This window comes from Lemur catta, chromosome 21 (genome assembly GCF_020740605.2).
Source record: "Lemur catta isolate mLemCat1 chromosome 21, mLemCat1.pri, whole genome shotgun sequence".
Taxonomy (NCBI): Eukaryota; Metazoa; Chordata; class Mammalia; order Primates; family Lemuridae; genus Lemur; species Lemur catta.
This window is the reverse complement of record NC_059148.1, coordinates 18,847,777-18,870,025: the sequence shown is the minus strand read 5'-3', so window position 1 is coordinate 18,870,025 and position 22,249 is coordinate 18,847,777. Positions and strand designations below refer to the sequence as shown.

General features: G+C 50.8%; 1 protein-coding gene across 3 annotated transcripts in view; it reads left to right on the top strand.

The window, feature by feature from the left end:
- The window catches only part of WSCD2 (WSC domain containing 2), a 111,415-nt gene that overhangs the window by 5,009 nt on the left and 84,157 nt on the right, over positions 1 to 22,249 (top strand). The window contains exon 1 of one of the 3 annotated variants that reach the window (XM_045534644.1): positions 4,577 to 4,984. The exons of 1 other annotated variant lie outside the window; for it this stretch is intronic. The gene's annotated coding sequence lies outside the window, so the exon portion shown is untranslated. Of the gene's footprint in view, positions 1 to 4,576; positions 4,985 to 11,555; positions 11,653 to 22,249 lie in introns of those variants that run through there. One more of the 3 variants, XM_045534646.1, reaches the window with a different exon arrangement.

The following is a 22,249-nucleotide window of genomic DNA, read 5'->3' as shown; positions in this document are numbered from 1 at the left end:
ACATAATTTGAGGTTGACGTGCTGTTGATAATAAATAATTATGATAACGGTTAATTGAATGCTTATGTTGCTTCAAATAATTTCTACACATTGTCTCATTTAATTCTTCAAAGATGTACTGTTGGAGGAATTATAACGTTGGGGAAACTGAAGCTCAGAGAGGTAAATCCCACACCCAAGGCGCACAGCCAACAAATACCAGAACAGGGGTAGGAATGAGGCCTTCACTCGTAACTGTGTTCTCCTTTTTTCTTCAGTGAAATATTTCAGGCACACAAAAAAAGTTCAGAGAACAATATGATGAACATCTATGTATCCACCAAACTGTCTCAGAAACAGAACACTAAAAACACACTGACTGCTCTTTTCGAAAACTCCCCACCCTACTTTTAGCTTCCCCAGCCGTGGGAAGTTCTCCTGAACTTGGTGTTCATCATTCCCATGCGTGTTTCCGTGCTTTTACCATATATGCATGTACTCATAAAAATACACTGAATTGCTTTTCATGTTTGCGAATGTTGTTAGATGGTAATATCTTGTATGTGTCCTATGGTAACTAGTCCCGCCCCTGACGCTCAACACTATAGTTGTTGAGATGTATCCATGATGATGCATAGAGTTCTAGCTCATTAATTTTCACTGTTGCATCGTGCTTCCCTTTAAGAATATACTGGAATCCATCCATCCATTCTCTTCTTCATGAGCATTTAGATTCTTTCCAGTTTATTACTATTAAAAAGTGCTGCAATATACATACATTCTTCTACATTTGTGTGCTGAAATGTTGATGGCTGAACTCTCCTGATCACAACAGATTTGTTTCCAGATTCGTGTCCTCTCAAAATGCGTATGTTGCAATTCTAACCCCCAAGACAATGGTATTCAAAGGTAGGGCCTTCGGGAGGTGATTAGGTTATGAGGGTGGAGCCCTCGTGGTTAAGATTAGTCGGCTTATAAAAGAGACTCCAAAGAGCTCTAGCCCCTTCCAGCATGTGAGGGCACAGTGAGAAGGTGCCATCTATGAACCAGAAGGCCCTTACCAGACACTGAATCTGCCAGTGCCTTGATCTTGAACTTCCCAGCCTCCAGAATTGTGAGAAATGAAGTTCTGATCTTGTGCTCGGAAACTCTTACATCACCCTGTTTTGATTTTTATAATTGCTTTCAAAGATCCCTTTGTTTCTTCTCCCTCCTCCGTGAGTCCTGCAACAGACTTTATAAAGAAAGAATAAAGATCTGAGCTCAAACAGAAGGGATGGAGACAGGATGAGACTCCTTTCAAAAACTAGAAACACAAATGATGGCAGGTATAAGCACAGAGTGGAGCAAAAGCCCTCAGGAAAAAATTAGAGTTTGGTCAATGGTTGGATCTAGAAGAAATAAACTTCATTCCTTCTTACTATCTAGAAGCCACCTAGTTTGCTGTATTTTGTCATAGCAACCCAAACAGACGAAAACACCAGGTTTCCTTTTAATCTGTATTATCTGTGATAAGACAGGGCAGTTTTATTCATTCATCCATTTTTTTTCCTGGTCACCTACTATGTGCCAAGCCCTGTATTAGATGCTAGGGTCAGAGAAGTGGTTACAAGACACGGCTCTTCAGCTCTGGGAGTTTGCTTGGGAGACCAAGCATCATCTTCTGTGAGATGGGAGAGGAGGATGGATTCTGGGAACTCTGAATGGAGGGACTAGGGAGCAGAGAGAGATTCCACAGACGAAGAAGAAACACAGGGCTGTGGAGGGAGTGCCCATCCCACCTGGGCATGTGCCCACATTCCTTGAATGAGGAGTCTTCATCCACTGTGTATCTGCCCCAGGACAGCGTCACAGCAATCCAATGCAGTTCTCTCTCCATAGCCTTATTCTCTCTTTTGCATGTTAACGGTGATGTGTGAGTCAGCTGTTTAGTGCCTAAAAAAACCCTAACTCTGGGAAGCCTACACATGCTTGAATTCCGGGGTTGAGGTTCTCTCCAGTGCCCTGAATGCCTGGCATCCTCACTTTGCCTTGAGTGTATCCTGCCCATCTGGAATCACTACAATAACAGGTCATGGCTCACGTGCATAACACATGTACAGCTGGCACTGTGGCAAACAGTCTGTATATGCCCGTCCCTTAATCTGCACAAAGTCCTCCTAAGGTTGGAACTACTATTATCTTCATTTTTTAAAAAATGATAAGGCCCAGAGAGGTTACTTAATTTACCTAAGGCCCCCCAGTTAGGCAGTGGCAGAGCTGAGGCTGCATCCCAGGTCTGGCTGACTCCAGAGTCCTTTATCTTAACCTTCTCTGAGCTCTGCCAGGATAAGCCTGACATTTCCGAAGGCGAGGCCCCTCCTTTCCACTTTAGAACAATACCATCAAAGGGAAGTTACTTACCGCCTGACACAGCCTGCTCACTACTCACACATTCTCTCCATTTGCTCCAGCTTCTCAGGAAATGAGAGCAAATCCTATTTTTAGGCTCTGTGGTTCAAATGACAGTGATGTATGGGTTAGTGACTCGTTTTGTGAACATAGTTTGGAGGAGGTGTTACCTGAGCCTGGGCTTTGGGAACTCTCTTACATCACCCTGTTTTGATCTTTATAATTTATTTCAAAGATCACTTTGTTTCTTCTCCCTCCCACATGAGTCCTGCAACAGACTTTAGCCAGAAAATATAAAATTCTGAGCTAAAATGGAAGGCATGGAGAGAGGATGAGGCTCCTCTCAGAAGCTAGAAACACAAATGATGGCAGGTATAAACGCAGAGTGGAGCAAAGGCAAAAAATAGAGTTTGTTCAGTGTTTGGATCTACAAGAAACAGACTTCATTCCTTCTTACCAAAATTGGTTGCGTGTGTTTTAGACAAAAATCCTACAACTCTACTGCTTTCTTTTTATAGCTAATCCTAATCTCCGAGTTTTGAAGGCCAGCAAGAGGCTAACAAATCTTGGCCAGAGGCCTGGCAACCTCAACACTTACGCAAACAAAAAGAAGAAAAACAGAAGAGGAGGGAAGGAGATGACAGAAAGTAAAGGGAACAAACATGGAGTGCTTAATATGTGTTGGGAGCACCCAACTGCTTTCATCAGTTTCCCTCTCTTGTCAACACTAGAAGGGACTTTTTCCCCCCCATTTTATAGGTTAGGCAACCAAGGCCAGAGAGGTTGAGCAATTTACCTCAGGGCACACAGCTGATAACAGTGGGGTTAGGATTGCAAGATTTAGCAAATAAAAACACAGGACACCAAATTATATTTGAATTCTAGGCAAACAATGGGAAAAAAAAGTGTAAGTAGGTCCCATGTAAAATTCATACTTATACTAAAACTTTACCTGGGCGTCCTGCATGTTACCTGCCAACTCTTGCTGAGGTTCAAACTCGGTTCTTTCAGTTATTTCTCAGACACTCTTTTGCAATGGGACATATATAATCCCGTAGAACATGTGATCAACACCAGCCCGTATTGGTTGAATTCAGGCCTCAAGCTTTATAGCTGCCATTTCACTCGAAACCCTTTAATCCTTATATCACCTATCAAGTAGGTACGATCATTGTTCCCATTTGATGGATGAAGAAACTGAGGCTCATTGAGAGAAAATAACTTGATCATGATCACGCAGCCAGAAAGCAGCTGAGCCCATGCTTTTGGTCAAGAATTGACACTCACAAAACCTGAATTTTCAAAAGTTAAGATTTAATACATGTACAGGAAGGCACTTGGTATGTAAATGTAGACTTCATTGACTTTAGCCACCAACCACATCAGGAAAGAGAAGATGCTCAGCTCTTGTCGGGTCCCAGGGATTGTCTGGGAATCCTTTGAAGGTTGACATTATTGTCCCAATGTTATAGATGAGGATACAGAGGTTCAGAGAGGTGCTGTGACTTGCCCAAGGTCACAGAGCTTGGAAAGTAACAGGCTCAGAGACGGGGAGTGATCACCCAGAGGTCACACAGCTAAAGTCTGTCACCTGTTAAAACAACAGACTAAACACCGAAAAACAACACTGCCATTTACTGTTTGTGAGGCACCTTGCTAAGCCTCTGAACAACAGCAGCTGCAGCAGCAGCAAACGCTCTGCCATTTATTGAGTGCATGCTCGATGCCAGGCAGTTGGCACTCTGCGTAATCGGCTCGGTTCATTCTTCCAGCAACCCTATATGACTTGGGTCTTGAGCCCATTTTACAGATCCGTAAACTGAGGCTAGAAGGCTGAGGCCCCTGCCCGATCTCCTCTGCCGGGCTGGCGGCGGGTCTGCCCAGCGCCCCGGGAGGCTGCGGGAGGGCCGGGTGGCATGCAAGGAGTTAAGCGGCAGGCAGTGCTGTGGCTCCGTGCGAGGAGCGCGCCGGGCTGGGGCGCTCTGCTGGCGGCGGCGGCGGCGGCGGCGCGGGGAGCTCGGGCTGGAGACGTGAAGTCCCGGGCAGCGATCGAGGCGGACAGGGAGGCAGCAGCGAGGCAGCGGGCGACAGGCGAGGCGGCCTGAGCCCCGCGCCCAGCCGCCGCCGGCGCCCCCCGCGCGCGCCGGGCCCGGGCATCCCTTGGCGGGTGTCCGCGCGGGGCCTCGCCGTGGCTCGGGGCCCCCGCAGTGCCGCCCGCCCGAGCGCCGGGCTCGCGGGAGCCGGGCTTTCACTTCCTCTGCCTCCGCCCGCCTCCCCGGTTCGCCGGCTGGCGTCGCCACAGCCTCCTCGTCCCCGGCCACCGCTGTCGCCGCTGCTGCAATCCAGGACGCGCACTCTCCCACTTTCCCGCGGGAGGCGCGGAGGATGCCCCTTGCACCAGACCCGGAGAGATAGCCCCCGGGCCCGGCTGGAGGAGCCCGGCGGCGAGAAAGGGCATCCAGGCTCCGCTTCCCTTGAAGCCACCGCAGCGGCTGGCAGCTGGGAAGGCGCCCACAGAGCGGGGCGCCGAGCGGGACGCGGGAGTCGCAGCAAGGGACCCCGGGTGCCTGCCGAGCTCCGCCGGCAGAGTTTGCAAGTGGCTGAGACCCCTCAGGTAAGGACTCAGAGGCCCGGACCTGGTAAGAGGGCTCCGTGCGGGAGCGGGGCGCCGAGCCGCTGCGAAACGTCTCCTGCTCCCGGATCCGGGCTTCCAGTTCCAGCCGCGTCCCCGCAGGCTGGGGGCCCGGCGCCCAGAGCGGGGTGCGTGAAGAACCCAGAGTGGTGACAGCCCAGCTCTGGGTAGATGACAAACTTTCTCTCTGGCAGAGGGTGGGCCATTCTGGCTCATCCAGGCATCCTTTCTCTGGGCATCGCTGTGCTCCCCAAAGGCATGTATTCAAGGGCTTCTCCCGCTTAGATGGGCCAGGGCAAAGGCAGTGGGCCCTTTTAATTTGATTCATGAATCGCCCCCCTTGGCGGCCAGTTCAGAGGTCCAAGGGAGAGGGAGCTAGTCATATTTCCAAGCTGGCCTTACAAGGTGCTTGTGGGGGGTGATACTTGGGTGAATGGGGCTGCCTGTCATCTGAGCCAACAGCCAGGGCTGCCCGCATGAAGGGCTTTGGGTAGGGTGCTTTGCAGACTTGCTCGTGCCCATTCTGGGGTGTGTGTGTGCAAGGAGAGAGAGAACTAGAGACTGGGGTCCCGCTCACAGCCAGATCACCTCCATCCAAGCCCTTCTGGCGGCCCCGAGTGTCTTCGTAAGAGCCAACTCACCTGCCTGGCAGAGCCACGAGGGGAGGGGTGGAGGTCACTTCCCATTTTTTGCATCTCCAAAGGGGCTGCTTCTTAGGTGAGCAAAAAATCTGGGGAAGCTTCCTGGGCTATTCAATGAGACTATTCCGATTGGAGCCTGGGGAGGTACAAACTTTTTGCAGAAAAAGACCTGAGAGGGACAAGTGGTCGGGGACTCCTGGCTTCCTCGTCCCCAGCTCTGGGGGTGTGGGTGATCCTCCCACATTCCAGGCCCCCAGAGGCTCTGCCGAGCCCCACACATAGCTCATGAGTTTGCCCAGATTATTTTTCTTACCCATGAAAAGCATGCTCCAAGGAGGTCACTTGGTTTCTAAGGATCATTTTGGAGCCACCCCCGTGGTCACAGCCCCATAGATGACATCGTGCTGCCTACTTGACCTGCGTGTCTGCCCTGGGGAGTAGCATTGCTGTATGGTTCTTAGACAGTTCTTGGGGTATGAGTAGAATTCAGAGGACCTCCCGCCCCTGCCTGGGACTCTGATTCCAGGCCAGGCTAGGAGCTGCTTCCCTAGGTTGTCGGAATCCAGTGCTTGATGTTCTGGGAAAAGCCTCATCTCGGGGTCAGGAGGTTGAGCTTCATTTCTGCCCTTATTTGCTGTGTGACTTTGGGCAAATCACTAGACCTCACTGGGCTCCAGTTGCTCCTTCTCTAAAATGAATAGATTTCATGTATCCTCAGAGGACCCGGTGCAGACACTTTATAGCCCTGAGTGATTGTCGCTGATGAGATTTTCGAGATCCCAGGAGGTGTTGTAATTTAGAATTTAAGAGACCTAAGACTCAGATGGGATCTGAGTTTGATCAGTCACTTCCCTCCCTACACCTTGGTTTATACACTGTAGAACGGGGAGCTCACAGCTCCTGCTTGAGAGGGATGTTGGGAGGACTAACTGAGAGCGCCTGGAGGGTGCTCAGTGCAGAGTTTAGCAAAGTGTGGAGTTCAACGTCGGCAGCACCAAGGCTATCTGCTTTCGGGTTTCATGCGTGGGCATTCGGGTGCTGTTTTCCCCAGGGAGGCTGGCCCCGTCCCACTGAACACCAGGTGCTCCTTGAGTGAGGGACAGGGCCCCTCTTCTCTCTATCACCTGACACTGCAGTCTCCGCCCCCTCCTGCTTCCTCATAAAAGCACTGCTGGGAGTAGCTCACTCTGCTCTTAGCAGGGAGCCCAGGGTGGTCTGGGAGGGCTGGATGCACCCAGCTGCTGTGTCTCCAGGACAGAAGGAGGTGGAGGTAAGCTGTCTCCATGGCTCAGTTTTGCAGCTGTCCAGGGACCCAGAGCAGAGGGGTTCAGTGTGTCTGGACGGGAGGCACCCAGTCTGCTGAGAGCCTGAGGGCTGCCGTTCCCGGCAGGAACAGCCACGCTGGGGAAAGAAGTGTCTCACAGCACTGTGTGTGGGCGTGGGTGGGGGGCTGCTGAGACTGGGGGGGAATGCAGTGGCCTGGTCAGTCTGATTTCTTTCTGAGGGGTTCGGAGGCTTAGGGGGTTGCGCTGGGTTCATGCTGAATGAAACCACTGGTGGGTAAGGCAGACCTCATCCTGGCTGACATGGAGCTAGTTAATGGCCATGCAGCTGGGACCAGGGCAGGAGCAATTGCACCGTGTGCTAGCTTAGTCTGTGGGCTGGACTTGTAGGACTCTGAGCAAATGAACAGTCTGTTTTCCTGGGGGAGCAGGATGTATGCGTGTGGATACCTGTGTGTGCATGTATGTGCATTCACATGCAGGTTCATGCACATGTGCTCACGTGAGCATGCTTACATGAGAACGCTGCGAGTATGTGTGTGCACATGTGTTAATAGTGTCAGTGTGTGTCTTTGATGTCTGGGGATCTATGAGTGTGTGTGCGCGTGCCTGTGGGAGAATAAGAGCATGTGTGAGTTGGTGCAAGTGTGCCTGTGTGCACGTACTTGTGAGTGTTAAGCAGTTGTGTGTGAGTCAAATGTGTGCCTGTGACCAAGCATGTTCATTCCTGCACAGATGTGCACAGATGTGTGCTACACACATTCCTAGGATGTGTGCTATAAGCTGTCTGTGCCAGAATACCTGTGTTGGAGAAGCTGTGCCTATCTGCCTGTTTAGTAGCTATGGGCGCATGTTTAGTAGCTCTATGTGAGTCTGCACATGTCTGTGTGTGCGTTTGTGAGTGCCTGAGTATCTGTGAGTGTCCACATGTGCCTGCCGCGATGTGAGTGTGAATCCGTGCTATGCACTTCCAGGCATTGTGCACCCACGTGTTTTTCAGTGCACCTTTGTGTGTCTCTGTGTGCGTATGTGTGTATAGCATTGCACACTCGATTGTATCTCTGTGTCTCTTGTGCACCTGTTTGTTGCAGTGTAACTTCTATGAGTGTCTCTGTGTATGTGCGAATTTCTGAACACGTGTATCTGTACATGTTAGAGTGTACGTTTGATTGCGTCTCTGTATACATGTGTTTCTGTGGATGTGTGCCTATGTGTATGACAGTGTAAACTTCTTGTGCATCTGTGTCTACACAGGTGTTTCTGAGTGTGTGTACGTCTGTGTAGTACTGCACACTTGATTGTATCTCTGTGTGTTTCTGAGTGTTGGTATCGGGGTGTGTAGGTTGCAGTGTACATCTGAGTGTGTCTCTGTGTGCATGGGAGTGTCTGTGAATACAAGTCTCTGTGTGTGGCAGTGTAACTTTTGTGCCTGTCTCTGTGTGTGTGAGTGTCTGCGTATGTGTACTTGGGGTGTTGCACTGGATCTTTTTGCGTGTCTCTGGGTGTACACGTGTGTTTTTCTGAGCACGTCTGCCTGTCTGTGCAGCAGTGTAACTTTTGCTTTCATGCCACGTCTCACGTGTCCGTGCGTACTTCTGAGCATGGATATCTCTGAGGGTGTCTGTGAGCATCCCCAGGGTTGCAAATGTGTGTGTGGGTGTGTGGATGCGAACACACTGGAGAGCTTCCAAACAGAAACCATCTCTGAACCTATGAGGCCACCCTTCTCCCTGCTGTTCAGGTCTGCACTGTGCTTGTGCTGGGCACCTTCTAAATGTCGATTCAGCAATCGGAGCCGGCTCTGAGCAGTGTTGGATGTTGCGTGTTCGTTTCTCCAAGTGCCTTTGTTCACAGTGCTCCAAAGCCCCGTGGATCCCCACTGGCCCCCGCCTCCCTGGCCCCCTGCAACAGCCCCAATCTTTCTCGCCAGAAGCCTCCACTTAGGACAGTTGCTGAACAAACTCACAGATGTTAAAAGTGCAGGTATAATTTTAGGCAGAAGGTCTGAAAATAGGCAGCCTAGGATGTGCGGAACATCTCGGCAGCAGTGTTTCTAATTAGGAGCAACTTGTTTTCCTTAAATAAACAAATCAAGTGAGGGAAGAAATTGCCCGAGATTAATGGCTCCCTGGAGCAGGTCCAGATGTTGGAAAGATGGGAACTGGGGTGGGGTGTGAGTGGGTCTGTGGTCCCCATGGACTGCAAATGCTACTGCGCAGGGACCTTCCAGATTCTGCCCAAGAGCCGATGGGGCAGGGCCTGGAGGGGAGAAGCTGGCGGGCAGGGGAGAAGCTGGTGGGGAGGGGAGAAGCTGGTGGGGAGGGCCGGGCCGGGCCAGTGTGGGGCTCCTTTCCAAAGTGTGTTGGGTTATTGGGATGGATGTGTTAATCAGGTGGGTGCCCCAATTCCTCCCTCTTGTCAGTATCCATGCCCTTGGCCATGACACTGTGCCATTCTCATTCAAGGGGGAGGCAGGGTTCATGGCCCTGCTCCCTCCCTCAGGCCACGTGACCAACTTTGGCCATTAGAGTCAGGCAGAAGAGTCAGTGTGTCCATTCCAAGTTTAGGCCTTAGGACTGCGGTCCTCACCTTTTTGGCACCAGGGACTGGTTTCATGGAAGACAATTTTTCCATGGATTCAGGGTTAGGGGAGATGGTTTCAGGATGATTCGCGTGCATCACATTTATTGTGCAGTCAAACCTCTCCGCTAATGACAATCTGTATTTGCAGCTGCTCCCCAGTGCTAGCATCACTGCCTCAGCTCCACCTCAGATCATCAGGCATTAGATTTTCATAAGGAGTGTGCAACCTAGATCCCTCACATGCACAGTTTACAGTAGGGTTCGCACCTCTGTGAGAATCCAATGCCGCTGCTGATCTGACAGCAGGCGGGGCTTATGTGGTCCTACCAGTGAGGGGGAGCGGCTGTAAATACAGGTGAAGCTTCCCTGGCTCACCCGCCGCTCACCTCCCGCTGTGTGGCCTGGTTTCTAACAGGCCACAGACCAGTACAGTCTGCGGCCTGGGGGTTGGGGACCACAGCCTTAGGGGACCTTGTGCGTGTTGCCACTGTGACTGGGGATGAGCATCCCTAAGGTTGCCGCTGCCCCCTCAGCCTGGCCCTAGAATGAACACTTGGTAAGGCCAGACCTGGGTGAAGAGCTGAGCTTCGTGTCCCAAACAGGTTAGCTAAGCAAACACTTCTCATTATATCTCAGTGGGGGTTTGTGGCTGTTTGTTATGTGCCATTATTGTGGCATAGCTCACTGCTGGAGTTCCTACTAAGTCATCTTTGTTTTCTTCTCCTGTTTGATCCTTGCGCGCATTCAGAGCTGCACAATGAACACTTGTACTTCTCGCTGTTCACATCCCATCCCTACCATGCTTTCTGCCTATTCCCAACATCAACAGTAGTAATAATGATAGATAATGTTTGGGGGGTGTTTACCAAGTGCACACACCATGCTGGGGGCTTTACCTGTCACCTATTACTCACGGCAGCAACATGAGGCGGTTTCTGTAACAGTCTTCTCTTATCATCTGTGAGGCTCAGAGAGGGGATGGACTTGCCCAGGTGACGCAGCCCAGAAGCGGACTTCCTGGGGTTTGCACACAGACCACCTGATGTCAGAGACCACGTTTTTAACCACGATGTCACATTGCCTCCCCCACGCCAGGAGGCATGTTTGACGTCACTGATGTCATAGCACGCATTTGGCATTTCCTCCCTAACTCACCTGGAGGTTGGCTTGGCGGGAATGAGTCATGTCGCACGAGTGGGAGGTGTCTGAGTGTGGGGAGATTTGCTCATCTATTCGTTTATCCATCCGTCCATCCACTCACACATTCATTCATTCAGCATCAGTATTTGCTCAGAATCTTCGCAGTGTCGTGCTCTGTGCTGGGCAACGAAGGTACAGAGATGAGAGACCCCAGCTCTGTCTTCAAGGCGGTTTTACAGCCCGGGGAGGAAGGAGGAGAGCCTGGAGGCAGATCAGACTGGGTCCCAGTCCAGCCTGCACCCCGTACTGGGAACAGCTCCAGCCACACCTCACTGGCTTGTTCTGAGAATTGCAGGAGGTTATGTTGACACAGTCCTTCGCACAGTGCCTTGCCTGTCAGACGCCACAGTACATGGTAGCCCTTTTTCCTCCCATTCTTTCTCCTCCTCCTCCTCCTTATGGAGGAGACAGTTGAATGTCACGGCCAGAGCAATGCAGAGATGGGAGACAGCAGGAGCCTCTGGATTCTGGGTAGGACAGCCAACCATCCTGATTCGTCTGAAATGGAGAGGGTTTTCCAGGATGCAGGACTTTCAGTGCTAAAACTAGGAGAGTCCCACACAAACCAGGACAAGCTGGTTACTCTGGTCCCAGAGGAGATGTAGGACCCAGCTTAGAATGATCTAGAATAAGAGTTGACAAACTGTGGCCCACAAGCCAAGATCTGGCTCACTGCCTGTTTTTGTAAATAAAGTTTTATTGGAACACAGCCAAGCCCATTCGTTCACATATTGTCTATGGCTGCTGGGGAACTAGAACAACAGAGTTGAGTATTCGTGACAGAGACCACATGGCCTGCAAAGCCTAAAGTATTTACTGTCTGGCCCTTTACAGAAATAATTTGCTGACCTCTGAGCTAAAAGTCCCAGCCGTGGTCCTGGACCTTGGACAAGGAAGACCAAGGCAAGGATTCGATGGACTTGGATGAATCACTGTAGATCAGGTGACATGTGGGGCTGACATTCATCCACAGGTGACGCACCAGGAGAGGGGCAGGAGATGCGCCGCAGACTTTGGGAGTTAGAAGAATCTTTAGATGGATAGACCTGGAGAGCGGAAGAGATGTCCCAAGGCCACCTAGACAGTAGAAGGCAGGTGACTATATTTTACCTGGACATCTGGGAGGACAGCTGTGTCCCCCCCGCCTTCAGTCCCACTCCCAACTAAAGCATCCTGGGGTGCAGGAGGGCCTGAGCCAGCACGATGCTTCTCATGTCTAGATGTTCATAATTCCAGCTTTCCTGCCAAATATTGTGATGTTTGTTGATTCCTCTAAATTCTAGAAGTGTCATCCTGGGAGTGGCAGGCAATGGGAAGAGTCCCTGAATGGGAATTGAAGAGATATGAGTCCCAGCTCTCTACCAACTGACTTAGTGGCCTTGAGCAAGTCCCTTCCCCTCTCTGGCTCTCGGTTTTCCCATCTGTAGAATGGGAGAGAAAGGGTACACGATCGCTAAGGACTTCTCTAGTCTGGCTTTTTACGGTTCCATTTTCTTTTCTAAATTGGAGTAGCTCCAAAGCCTTTATATATGTTGCTCAAGGTGGTCCTGCAGGACCCTGATCTGCAGACGCTCCTGATGGAGAATCATCATCATCATCATCATCACCGTCTAGAGCATGGCTTCTGTTTGTAGGGTGTTTACGGTGCCTGGTATTGTAATCAGAGCTGCACTTTCAAATTTCTCTCACTGAATCCCTGTGACAGTCCTGTGAGTTAAAAACAAACAAACAAACAAACAAAAACCCATCCCCACCTGACAGATGAGAGCGCTGAGGCTCAGAGAGTTTCATTTACTTGTTCAGGGTCACACAGCCAGGAAGTGGCAGAGCTGGGGTTTGAGCCCAGGTCTGTCTGACCCCAAAGCCTGTGTTCTCAGCTGTTCTTCCCTCCTGCCTCCTCCCCACTCTGATATGCTGCCACTTCTGTCTCTCCCTGGTGGGAGCCACGAGCTGTTCCAGGAACTCCTCAAAGGAGGCTTTCTGTTTTCTCTCTGTCTCATTTGTTAATGTGGAAATGGCATGAGCTAGGCCAGGGTGCATCCCCAGAAGCCTAAGCATGGTAAACATGGGTCTAGTGGTGAGGCTGAGGCTGGGTGGGCTTGGGTGACTGAACAACAGGAGGGTCCCCTGCAGGGACAGTGAACAGCAGACAACTCAGGCAGGTCTACAGGCCGAGTGTTCCGGGCTCCAGCTTTGCAGGTTGATAGAAAGTCCCTGAGCTTCCAGGAAGTTGGGACCACATGACATTTGCCATGATGAGCTGTACTGAAGTATCAGAGTAGTGGCCTGGAGACAGTAGATCTCCTACATTTCTTCCTCTCTTGAGTTGTCCCCAAGGCAGGACCCTTTTTGCTAAGATGGCCCTGAATCCTCCCCCTAGGGTGTCCATTTATAAGCCAGTGACCTGAGCTCTCTGCATTTTGAATCCCTAAATTGTGGGCCAGGTAGAAAACCGAGACTCGTCGGAACAATCAGACTAGTTTTTATTTTCACATAGCTCTTGGGTATATCACCATAATAACTGCAAGCCACTTGTCCTGGAAACTCAATTACGTATAAAATAGAAAAAGACAGGAGTCCAATTTAATTGTCTCGTGTCCGTATCAGAACAGAGCCAGTATTCTCTCACTCGGAGCCTGTTTACTCTTGCTTTGCACATCATTCTGATAAGCTCAATGACCTGATTTCCCAGGCTTATAGAGTATGGAAGGAGCACATGAGAAGTGTGTGGGATGGTAGAGAAAGCACAGTGACAGCAGACAGAAGTGACAGCTGACAGCCTGAGAACGAGGGTACAGATGAAGAGATTATAAAAGAAGCAGCATGAAAACAAAAGAATCACAATGTGGGGGGAATTGAGTGCAGGGGTCAAGCGACCTCCTCATCTCAGTTGCTTGCATTTAGCTTGATGTTATAGAACAGTGCGATGGCTGACCTCTGCGGTAGCCCCAAGAAACGACAGTTAAACCCTGTTTAGTAGGCAGGGCCAAGGGCAAGGAATAATCCATCGTATAAAATATTTTGAGCTCCTGGTTAAGCTAATAAATGCTTCTGTGTATGGAGCCTCAGGTGTCTGGAAAATTCACTTACATGGAACTCTTCATTTGTCACCGTGTTGGGGAAGTGACATCTGACTGTATCTAGAAGGGTATCTGACACGTGGGAGGTGCTCAAGAAATAAACATTCTTTGAAATCAGACAAATCTAGGTTCAGATCTCAGCCACTTCACAGCAGCCAGTGGCTCGCTCTCTGGCCTTAGCGTCGTCTTCCGTACGCCGAGGACAGCTACAAACGACTACAGCTGCCGCTGCAACCGAAGCGCCTTCTTGTCTGCGCGTGGCAGAAGGGACAGCACGACGGCCCCTGGCTCGTGACATTTGCTTCTGTGTCTCAAGTGGGAGCTGGTCCCATGCAGAAACCAGGCTGGAGAGAACATTTGGGAAGGCCCACAACAAGCACAGCACGCTGGGGTGGAGCTGGGCGAACCAGCCTGTAACACATGCCCCAGCCTCAAAGGAATATGGCGGCATCTTCCTATTGATTCATGTCCAGTAGCTGGACGTGAATGCCCTGTTTAATTCTGATCTGCCTCAGGAGCGAGGACTAAGAGACTGGTCTTTCTTTGGGATTGAACAGGCTCACGTGCTGATCTTGGCTCTCTCACTTACAGGCTGTGTGATCCTGGGCAAGTTGCGTCCACTGTGCCTCCACTTCTTCGTCTGTAAAATGGGAATAATCATGCCCACCTCATAGGGTTCTTACCGGCAGAGTGATGGGCTGTAGAGACCCTCCTGGGATTGGGGCCTCTCCCCATGATCCATCCCTACAGTAGAAGAGGGACTTCCTCTTGTCAATGTCCTTTACACCAACCTGCTGCTCTGTCTGTCCCCCTGGTTTTGAGTTCTGGCTGATCATGAGAAGTAGACCCATGTGTCACTCAGCAGGAGGCAGGTGGTGGCCTGGGGACTGCACAGTTCCTTCCTTGAGTGCCGGGGACCAGGGTGTCAGCGTCACCAATGGCTTGTCTCCTTGGACTTCCCTGAGTCTTCTGCCCTTACCCCTCATCACCCTCTGGGAAGGGGCTTTTGCTGCCCCCGACGTGGCCTGCCAGCCCCTGCTTCAGTCCTGAAGGCGCGGCTGCTGTGAGTCTGAGCTTCAACAGAGCAGCCCAGCCTGCCGGCCCTCCGACCCCCTGGGCATGGTGAAGGTGGCAGTTGTCTGAGGTCTCACAGAGTTGGTGGCAGAGCTGGGACTAGAACCTGGGCCTTCTACCTCCCGATCCACGACAGGTCCCCTGGCCCCTTCAATTTCATGCTACCTTCATGGAACGGGTGTATGAGTTTCCTATAGCTGCTGTAACAAACACCCACACATGTAGCAGCTTAAACAATACAAATTCATCATCTTCTACTTCTTCTGGAGGTCAGGAGTCTAAAATGGGTCAGCAGGTCTGTGTTCCTTCTGAGGCTCTAGGGGGGAGAATCCACTTTCTTGCCTTTTCCAGCACATTCCTTGGTTTAAAACCCCAAATCCCTCTGACCTCCACTTCCATCATCACATCTCTGACTCTGACCCTCCCGTAAGGCCCCTTGTGATGACATGGGGCCCACCTGAGTAATCCAGGACAACGTCCCCAACTCAAGATGCTTAACTTACTCCTATCTGCAAAGTTCCGTTTACAATGTAAGGTCACCTATTCCCAGATTCCGGCTTTGGGGGCGGAAAGGACCTAGTGCCTATGAAACTGGAGGGTCCCGTAAGCGTTCTGCTCTTTATGCTTGCGGCAGTGGGAAGCCGTGTAAAGACTTTAGGTAATGAGGAATGAAATGATTCCATTAAACCCTGGCCACAGCAGTGAGAAGAATCACCCCCCGCTTGAGGTGGGAGCCCATTGAAATCGCAACAAAGAGCAGACAGAACGCCGCGAATTCAGCCTCATTATGCAAAACACACAGCCTTCCAAGGGAGAGGTGAGCTTTGGAAAAAAGAGTCAACAAATTAGTTTCTTAATCTGCTTTAAGTTGCTTAAATGCCCCTGTCTTCCTTCCATTGTCAGCTGATGGCCTGTGGGCTATTTTCACTTTTTGTTAGAGAATTTTTGTATTATTATTAAAGAAGTTTTTCCTTTCTGAAAAACAAATCCCAGCTGGGTTTTGATAAAATAGAATTAAAAATGGCACTGGGAAAATGCCACAGAAAGCTTTGATTTTTCTCCTTATGGTACCTGATTTAAATAATAATTATATATTTCATTTCAATGCAGCCTCCTCTCCTCCCTCCCTGGCTTCCCCGATATACCACGGGGACCAGCAGCTCTGAACACTTGCTATTTCTAAAACCCCCAACTCTCAACTCCTGGAGAAAGAGGGACAGCTAGAGGAGCCCAGGATTTCTAACGCAGTAGCTTTAGGTATAGGGCAGATCTTGCTGAAATGCAAGTGCTACTCATTCATAGCTGTGTGGCCTTGGGGACTTTACTTCAACCTCCTGAGCCTACAAGTACTCACATGTAAAATAGAAATCAAGATGGTGTTTACATTTGTCAGAATTCTTTTGGTTGTAGGTGACAGAAAAACCCAACTTAAATATAATTACAGTCTTTTATTCTCAGGCATAAAAGGGAATATATTGGCTCATGTAACTTAGCAATGCTAGCTTCAGGCTTGGCTGGATCCAGGAGCTTGACAATCTCACAGGTGTCTCTCTCTCTCTCTTTCTTCCTCCCTCCCTTCCTCCTCCCCTCCCTCTTTTCCTCCTTCACTCTTTTCCCACCTTTTGGCCTCCTTTTCTCTGTATGAGCTTCGCTTTAGACTGGCTCTCTTCTTCTGGGCACAAATACCCACCAGCAGCCCCAGGCTTGCATTGTGGCAGCTATAAGCCCGATTCCACTAATTCTGAAATTGAGACCTACAGTCTCCTGGAACCCATCACAGGGATCTGCTGTTCGGGCAGGTCAGGGTCACGTGACCAACCCTGAAGCTTTGTGGAGGGAGGGGTGAATTAGTCCGGGAGGAGTGAGTCCCCAAAGAAAAATCAGGACCTAGTTAACCAACGAAAGGGAAGAGATTCCTGGTCGGACTAAAATGACTGACCGACAAGCCACCTAGTCCCCATCTCAGAGGGCTGTTGTAAGGATGAAGGGAGACCACGTATGCAAGGTACTTAGCCCTGACCCCGGCATGCGATGTACTAAGTCAGTGCTACCTAGTGCTGCGACCACTGCTCCTATGATTATTATTAGCATGGTGATAATATAGGCCAGGCAGGGCCTGAGCGAGTATTCAGTGCAATGAGATGCACCCCATGATCCGAACGCTCGGCCTGGATGTCCCACTAACCCCTACAGAGCCTTGGATCAGTCACTTCCCTCTTTTTGGTAAACAAAAATGGCCAGTTCCCTAACAAGGCCCCACCTCCTGTGTGTGTCACCTTCCCAGCTGAAAGCTGTAATGGCTCAAAGGATACAGGGAGGGGTCCCAAATCCAGATGGCCCTGGGGACAGGAAGGCCCATAGGCAGGAGACAGAACAGAGGAAGGTGAGCCGGAGACCAAGTGCCCCATCTACCGGGGGCAGCCTCTCCCAGGCCCAGCCCACCACTGCCACATGAGGACATGAGCCCAGGGTTGTCGTGTCTCTTGATTTTTTTTTTTCCCCCCAAGAGAATTCCACCAATTCAGGCAATTTTAAAACACAGGGCAGGTCTGTGCACTCACTCATTCCATGACTTATAAAGCCAGAGCTCCCCAGCCTGGGGGCCTCAGAGCCTGCACCGTCTGAACCGTAGAGAGCTCTGTTGTGGATGACCTGGGAAGACACACTGGCCCATTGTTCTGGAAACGTGGGGCACGTGTCTTGTGCATTCAGCATCCCCAGTAACGGCCATGGGAGGAGGACCTGTTTTGCTCTGAGCTGCGCCATTCGTAACAGGCTGTGTGGAGGGGATTCAGCGAGAACGGCTGCTTAGAAGCAGTTCATTTTGCTGCCTGAGATTATTAATGTTCTCTCTGATTTCCTGCTTCACGCTATTGATTTCCCGGGATAAAACTTCCTTTGCAGAGGCTGAGGAGGTAATTCAGCTGCCGTCCTCCGTATGAGGGATTCCACCCTGGCTCTCTCCCGCTCTGTGGCTGTGCGACTGAGGGCGAATTTGCTTCTGAGTCTTGGTTTTCTCATCTGCAGCCTGGAGATCCCCATAGCTCCTGCCCCCTAAAGAGGTGCCAGGCACATAGTAGGTGCTCAGGAAAGCATAGCCCCTCCTGTAAAACTACAGCCCCGCAGCCTGGGCAGAGGGAGAGGGAGGGTGGTGCTCCCTGTGGTGACTAAGCACTCACTCTGGTCCAGGCCCTTTCCAAGCACAGTCTACTCTGCTCCGCGTAGCCGGCTTTCCCACAACTGTTCTCTTTTTTACAGATGAGGAAACTCTGAGGGGCAAAGGGACCTGCCCAGGGTCACATAAATAGGGCGTGGCTGAGCTGAGATTTGAACCTTCGCCTACCTGAATCAGGAGGCCCTGCCTCTCGTGCGGGGGGCCCTGCCTTCTAGTTTGCATGCACAGTGGCTGCACTCACAGGCCCCAAGGACCCCTTAGCAGTGGAATCCAGGCCCAGCACTGCTGCTAACTTGCTGTGTTATCTCGGGAGAATTTCTTGACCTCTCTGGGCTTTTTTTTCCCCCAGCTCTTTAAATGCATCTTGCTGCCTCCTGCCCCAGGGCCTTTGCACATGCTGTGCCGTCTGCCCACTCCACCCCCACTCCTTTCCACCTGGTTAATTGCAGCTCCTCCTTCAGGTCTCTGATGAAGCATTCCTTCTAGGAGTTCCTCTGAGGCTCCCAAGCTCCATATCTTTCCTTCAGGGTTTGTGATTACAGCACTGGGGGAATGATGTAACTAACGTGCACCACCTGTAGCAGACTGTCTGCTTGGCTGGGGGAGATGGTGTCAGGGGACCAGCTCTGGCTTGTTCAGCATCCTTCCTGGGCTTATGCTCCAAGCCTGCCGCGTGCACACAACAAAAGTTGTGGAGTTAATAGATGAAGTTAAAAGGAGGCCTTAGGACACTCATATGCTGCTGACAGGAGTGTGAATTGCTACAACTGCTTTGGAAAACTGTTTGGCCACATTTACTAAAGTGGCCCAATACATCCCCTATGACTCTACTATTCCATGTCAAGATATACACTCAACAGAAATACGTATACATCTCCTTTGACTTTTTTGTTTCATGATACACATAGTAGTGAAAAACAGGGACAACCCAAATGTCCACTATGGTAGAATAAACAAGTAAAATGAGGTTTAGTCATACCCAGGAATCGTACACAGCAGTGACAGTGAGCCAGCTACGGCCACATGCCACAAAAGGCTGCAGTGCGTAAAAACAATGTTCAGCAAAAAAGGCCAGATACAGAAAAGCACAGACTGCGTAATTCTAGTTATAAAATGATCAGAATAGAAGCTAAACTGCATTAGTGTTTAGGATGCATGTGTGCTTAGGTGGAAACGCTGGAAGAAATTACCGTAATAGTCGGGAAGGTGGCTACCTGGGGTGGTGTAGGAGGGAGGCGTGGTGATTAGCAGGGAACACAGAAGGGGGTCTGGGGTGCTGGCAGTGCTGTTCCTTGCCCTGGAAGGGGTTACATGGGTGTGCACCCATTGTGTAATTCACAAGATTATACGTCTTTGTTTTATGTTGTCTTCTTTACGTGGGTCATGGTACAGAAAAAATTCCCGTGAAAAAATTCCCTGTGTCCCCCCAGATCATTACCTCTAGGGGACCTCATCTGAACCATTGTTGCTTCAGCCTCATGCATGGAAAATTTCCTTTGACGGCCTGTTTTAAGCCGAGTTACTCTAGTTTACTGTGGGCGCACCCCCCTCTGTCCTGTAATTCTCCCAGGGGTCCAGATTTACTTGCATGAAAACAACTGGAGCATCTTTTGTCTTGGCACAGAGGCCAGCTGCCCGGAGGACACAATTAGCTCCTTTCTCAGAATGTGATAAGGATAGGTTGATTACCCCAGAAAAAAAAAGAAAGAAAGAAAATACGAAGGGAAGAGAAAAAAACCCTAAAACCTGAGAAGCATTTTCAAGTACCTACTTTTGCAGGCAACTGCAAGACAGGGAGATAGGCTATCCTGGGTGGAGGCTCCCACAGCAGGGCTGGGCGGGGATTAGAATCCGGACTCGGGGCTCCAGGGCTGCGACGTGGGGCAGCTGAGTCTCGGGCCCAGGGTGGGCTGGCGTCCAGGTCTAGGAAAATTAGGTCTTGGGATTAACTGCCCCAGTTGTTCTCCGACAACCCTGACCTCCGTTACTACACAGATGAGTGCGTGGGCCTGAGCCCTGCTCTTGAACCTGGGCCCTGGCTGGAGAGCAGAGACAGTGATTCTTTTAAAGGTCCTTGGAGCTCAAATCAGGATGGATCAGGGGTGAGGTCTTCCAGGGGTTCCCAGAAGCCCAGCTAGTAGTTTTGGATTATTAACTCATCGATGCTGAACTTCATCCATTCGTCCATTTCAAAAACGTTTATACATCTCTTGCCATTTATTGAACAGACATGAACCGAGCTTACCTGGGACTAGACTCTGCTAAACATCAGGGATATAATTAGAGTAACCTACAGGCTTTGATTTGCCCTGGATTTTCCCAGTTTGAGCACAGAATGGCTAACCGTTCCGGGAAACCCCAGCCCCAAGCAAACCTGGGTGGTTGGTCACCCTGGAACGGTGAGCGAGACACTGTGACACCCACCCTCCTCGGGTGGCGGGGAAGGAATTACAGACTGATGTGGTCAGAGAGGACTGGGATGGAGGAAGCTTCCTGGAGGAGGTGGCATCTGAACGGAGCCCTTCAAGGGAGCAGAGTCTGGCCCGGGGGGAGGGTGGAGGGTGGGTAGGGGAGTGGGATTGGGCAAGGGGACACGGAGGGGCGATGCCATGGGAGGCTTTAGGTCAGGTTGGGCGCCATCCGGCATCGGGAGCCCTGGCGGGTGAGAGGAGGGCATGGCGGCATGACATTTCCATTTAAGGATTCCCCTGGCTGCTGTGTAGGGCACAGAGAAGGGACTGGCAGGGAAGGGAGGGCTAAGGATGGATAGCGAGAGACCCTCGGGGAGGGCTGTGCTGCTCATTCACCTTTCTAGATGCCCGGGCCAAAAACCTCGGACTCATCTTTGACTTCTTTCTCTCCTACCCCACATAAGATCGTCAGTAACTCCAGCCACTTCCATGCACCAACTCCATCCTTGTTCCTGGGAGCCCCCACTCCGGCTCCCATCTCTGCCTGTCCTCCACAGCTCTTGTCACCTTCGCTTCTACCATGTGAATGGTTTATTTGCTTTGTTTGCTGATGTCTTCCCTCTAGAACAGAGTTTTGCCACCTTGGCATTATTGACATTTGGAGCGGGATCATTCTTCATGGTGGGGGCCTGCTCGGTGCACTGTAGGATGTTGAACAGCATCCCTGGCCCCCACCCACCAGATGCCAGCAGCAACCCTCCCCCCCCACCCCGCGATTATGACAGCCAAATGCCATCTCCCAAATCCACCCCCAGCTGAGAACTGCTGCCCTGGCGTGTGAGTTCCGTGAGGGCTGGGGTGTCTGTGTACTCATCACTGTAACCACAGTGCCTAGAATGGGGCCTGGCTCATAGTGGTGCTCTTGGAATGTTTGTTGAATGAATGAGTGAGTGTGGTGTGAGATGATGAGGAACGGGCTGGGGTAATGGCAGTGGGGTAGTGCAGAGGGAAGCGTTTGGGAAATAGGTGAGTGACAGAATCAATGAATGAGTGGAGCTACCGTTGCACTTCTGGTGGTGATCATCCCCCTCCGCTCTGTTATCCTCCCCATGGCTTGAATTCCTTTCATCCTATGACAGAGGAAGATCAGAGAGGTTTAGTGATGTGAGAAAAATCACACAGTAATGAGTGGTAGAACCAGACAGGAACCTTGGTCATTAGAAGCCAAGTTTAGTACAGGTGCAGTTGCTTATGCCTGTAAATCCTAGCACTTTGGGAGGCCAAGGTGGGAGGACTGCTTGAGGCCAGGAGTTTGAGACCAGCCTGCGCAAGAGTGAGACCTCATCTATACAAAAAATAGAAAAATTAGCCAGGCACTGTGGCGTGTACCTGTAGTCCCAGCTACTCAGGAGGCTGAGGCAGGAGGATCGCTTTGAGCCCAGGAGTTTGAAGTTGCAGGGAGCTATGATGATGTCACTGCACTCTAGCCCGAGTGACAAAGCAAGACCCTATCTCAAAACAAAGAAACCCTGTTTAGAGTCCTTCCAAGTGTCAGATGCTGTTGTATGATAATGACTGCCATTTAGTGAGCTCTTCCTACGTGCCAGGCACTGTGGAGGAGCCACCTCATTGAAGCTGTGACAACATCAGGGGATTACTATTATCCTCCTGCTTTTACAAATGGGGGCTCTGAAGATCAGAGAGGAGGGGTGAATTGCCCAGAGTCACACAGCAGGAATGGAGCCGGGCCTGCCTGACTCAGAGTCTGAGACTAACTTCAAGGCAGGGGTTAAGGGGACA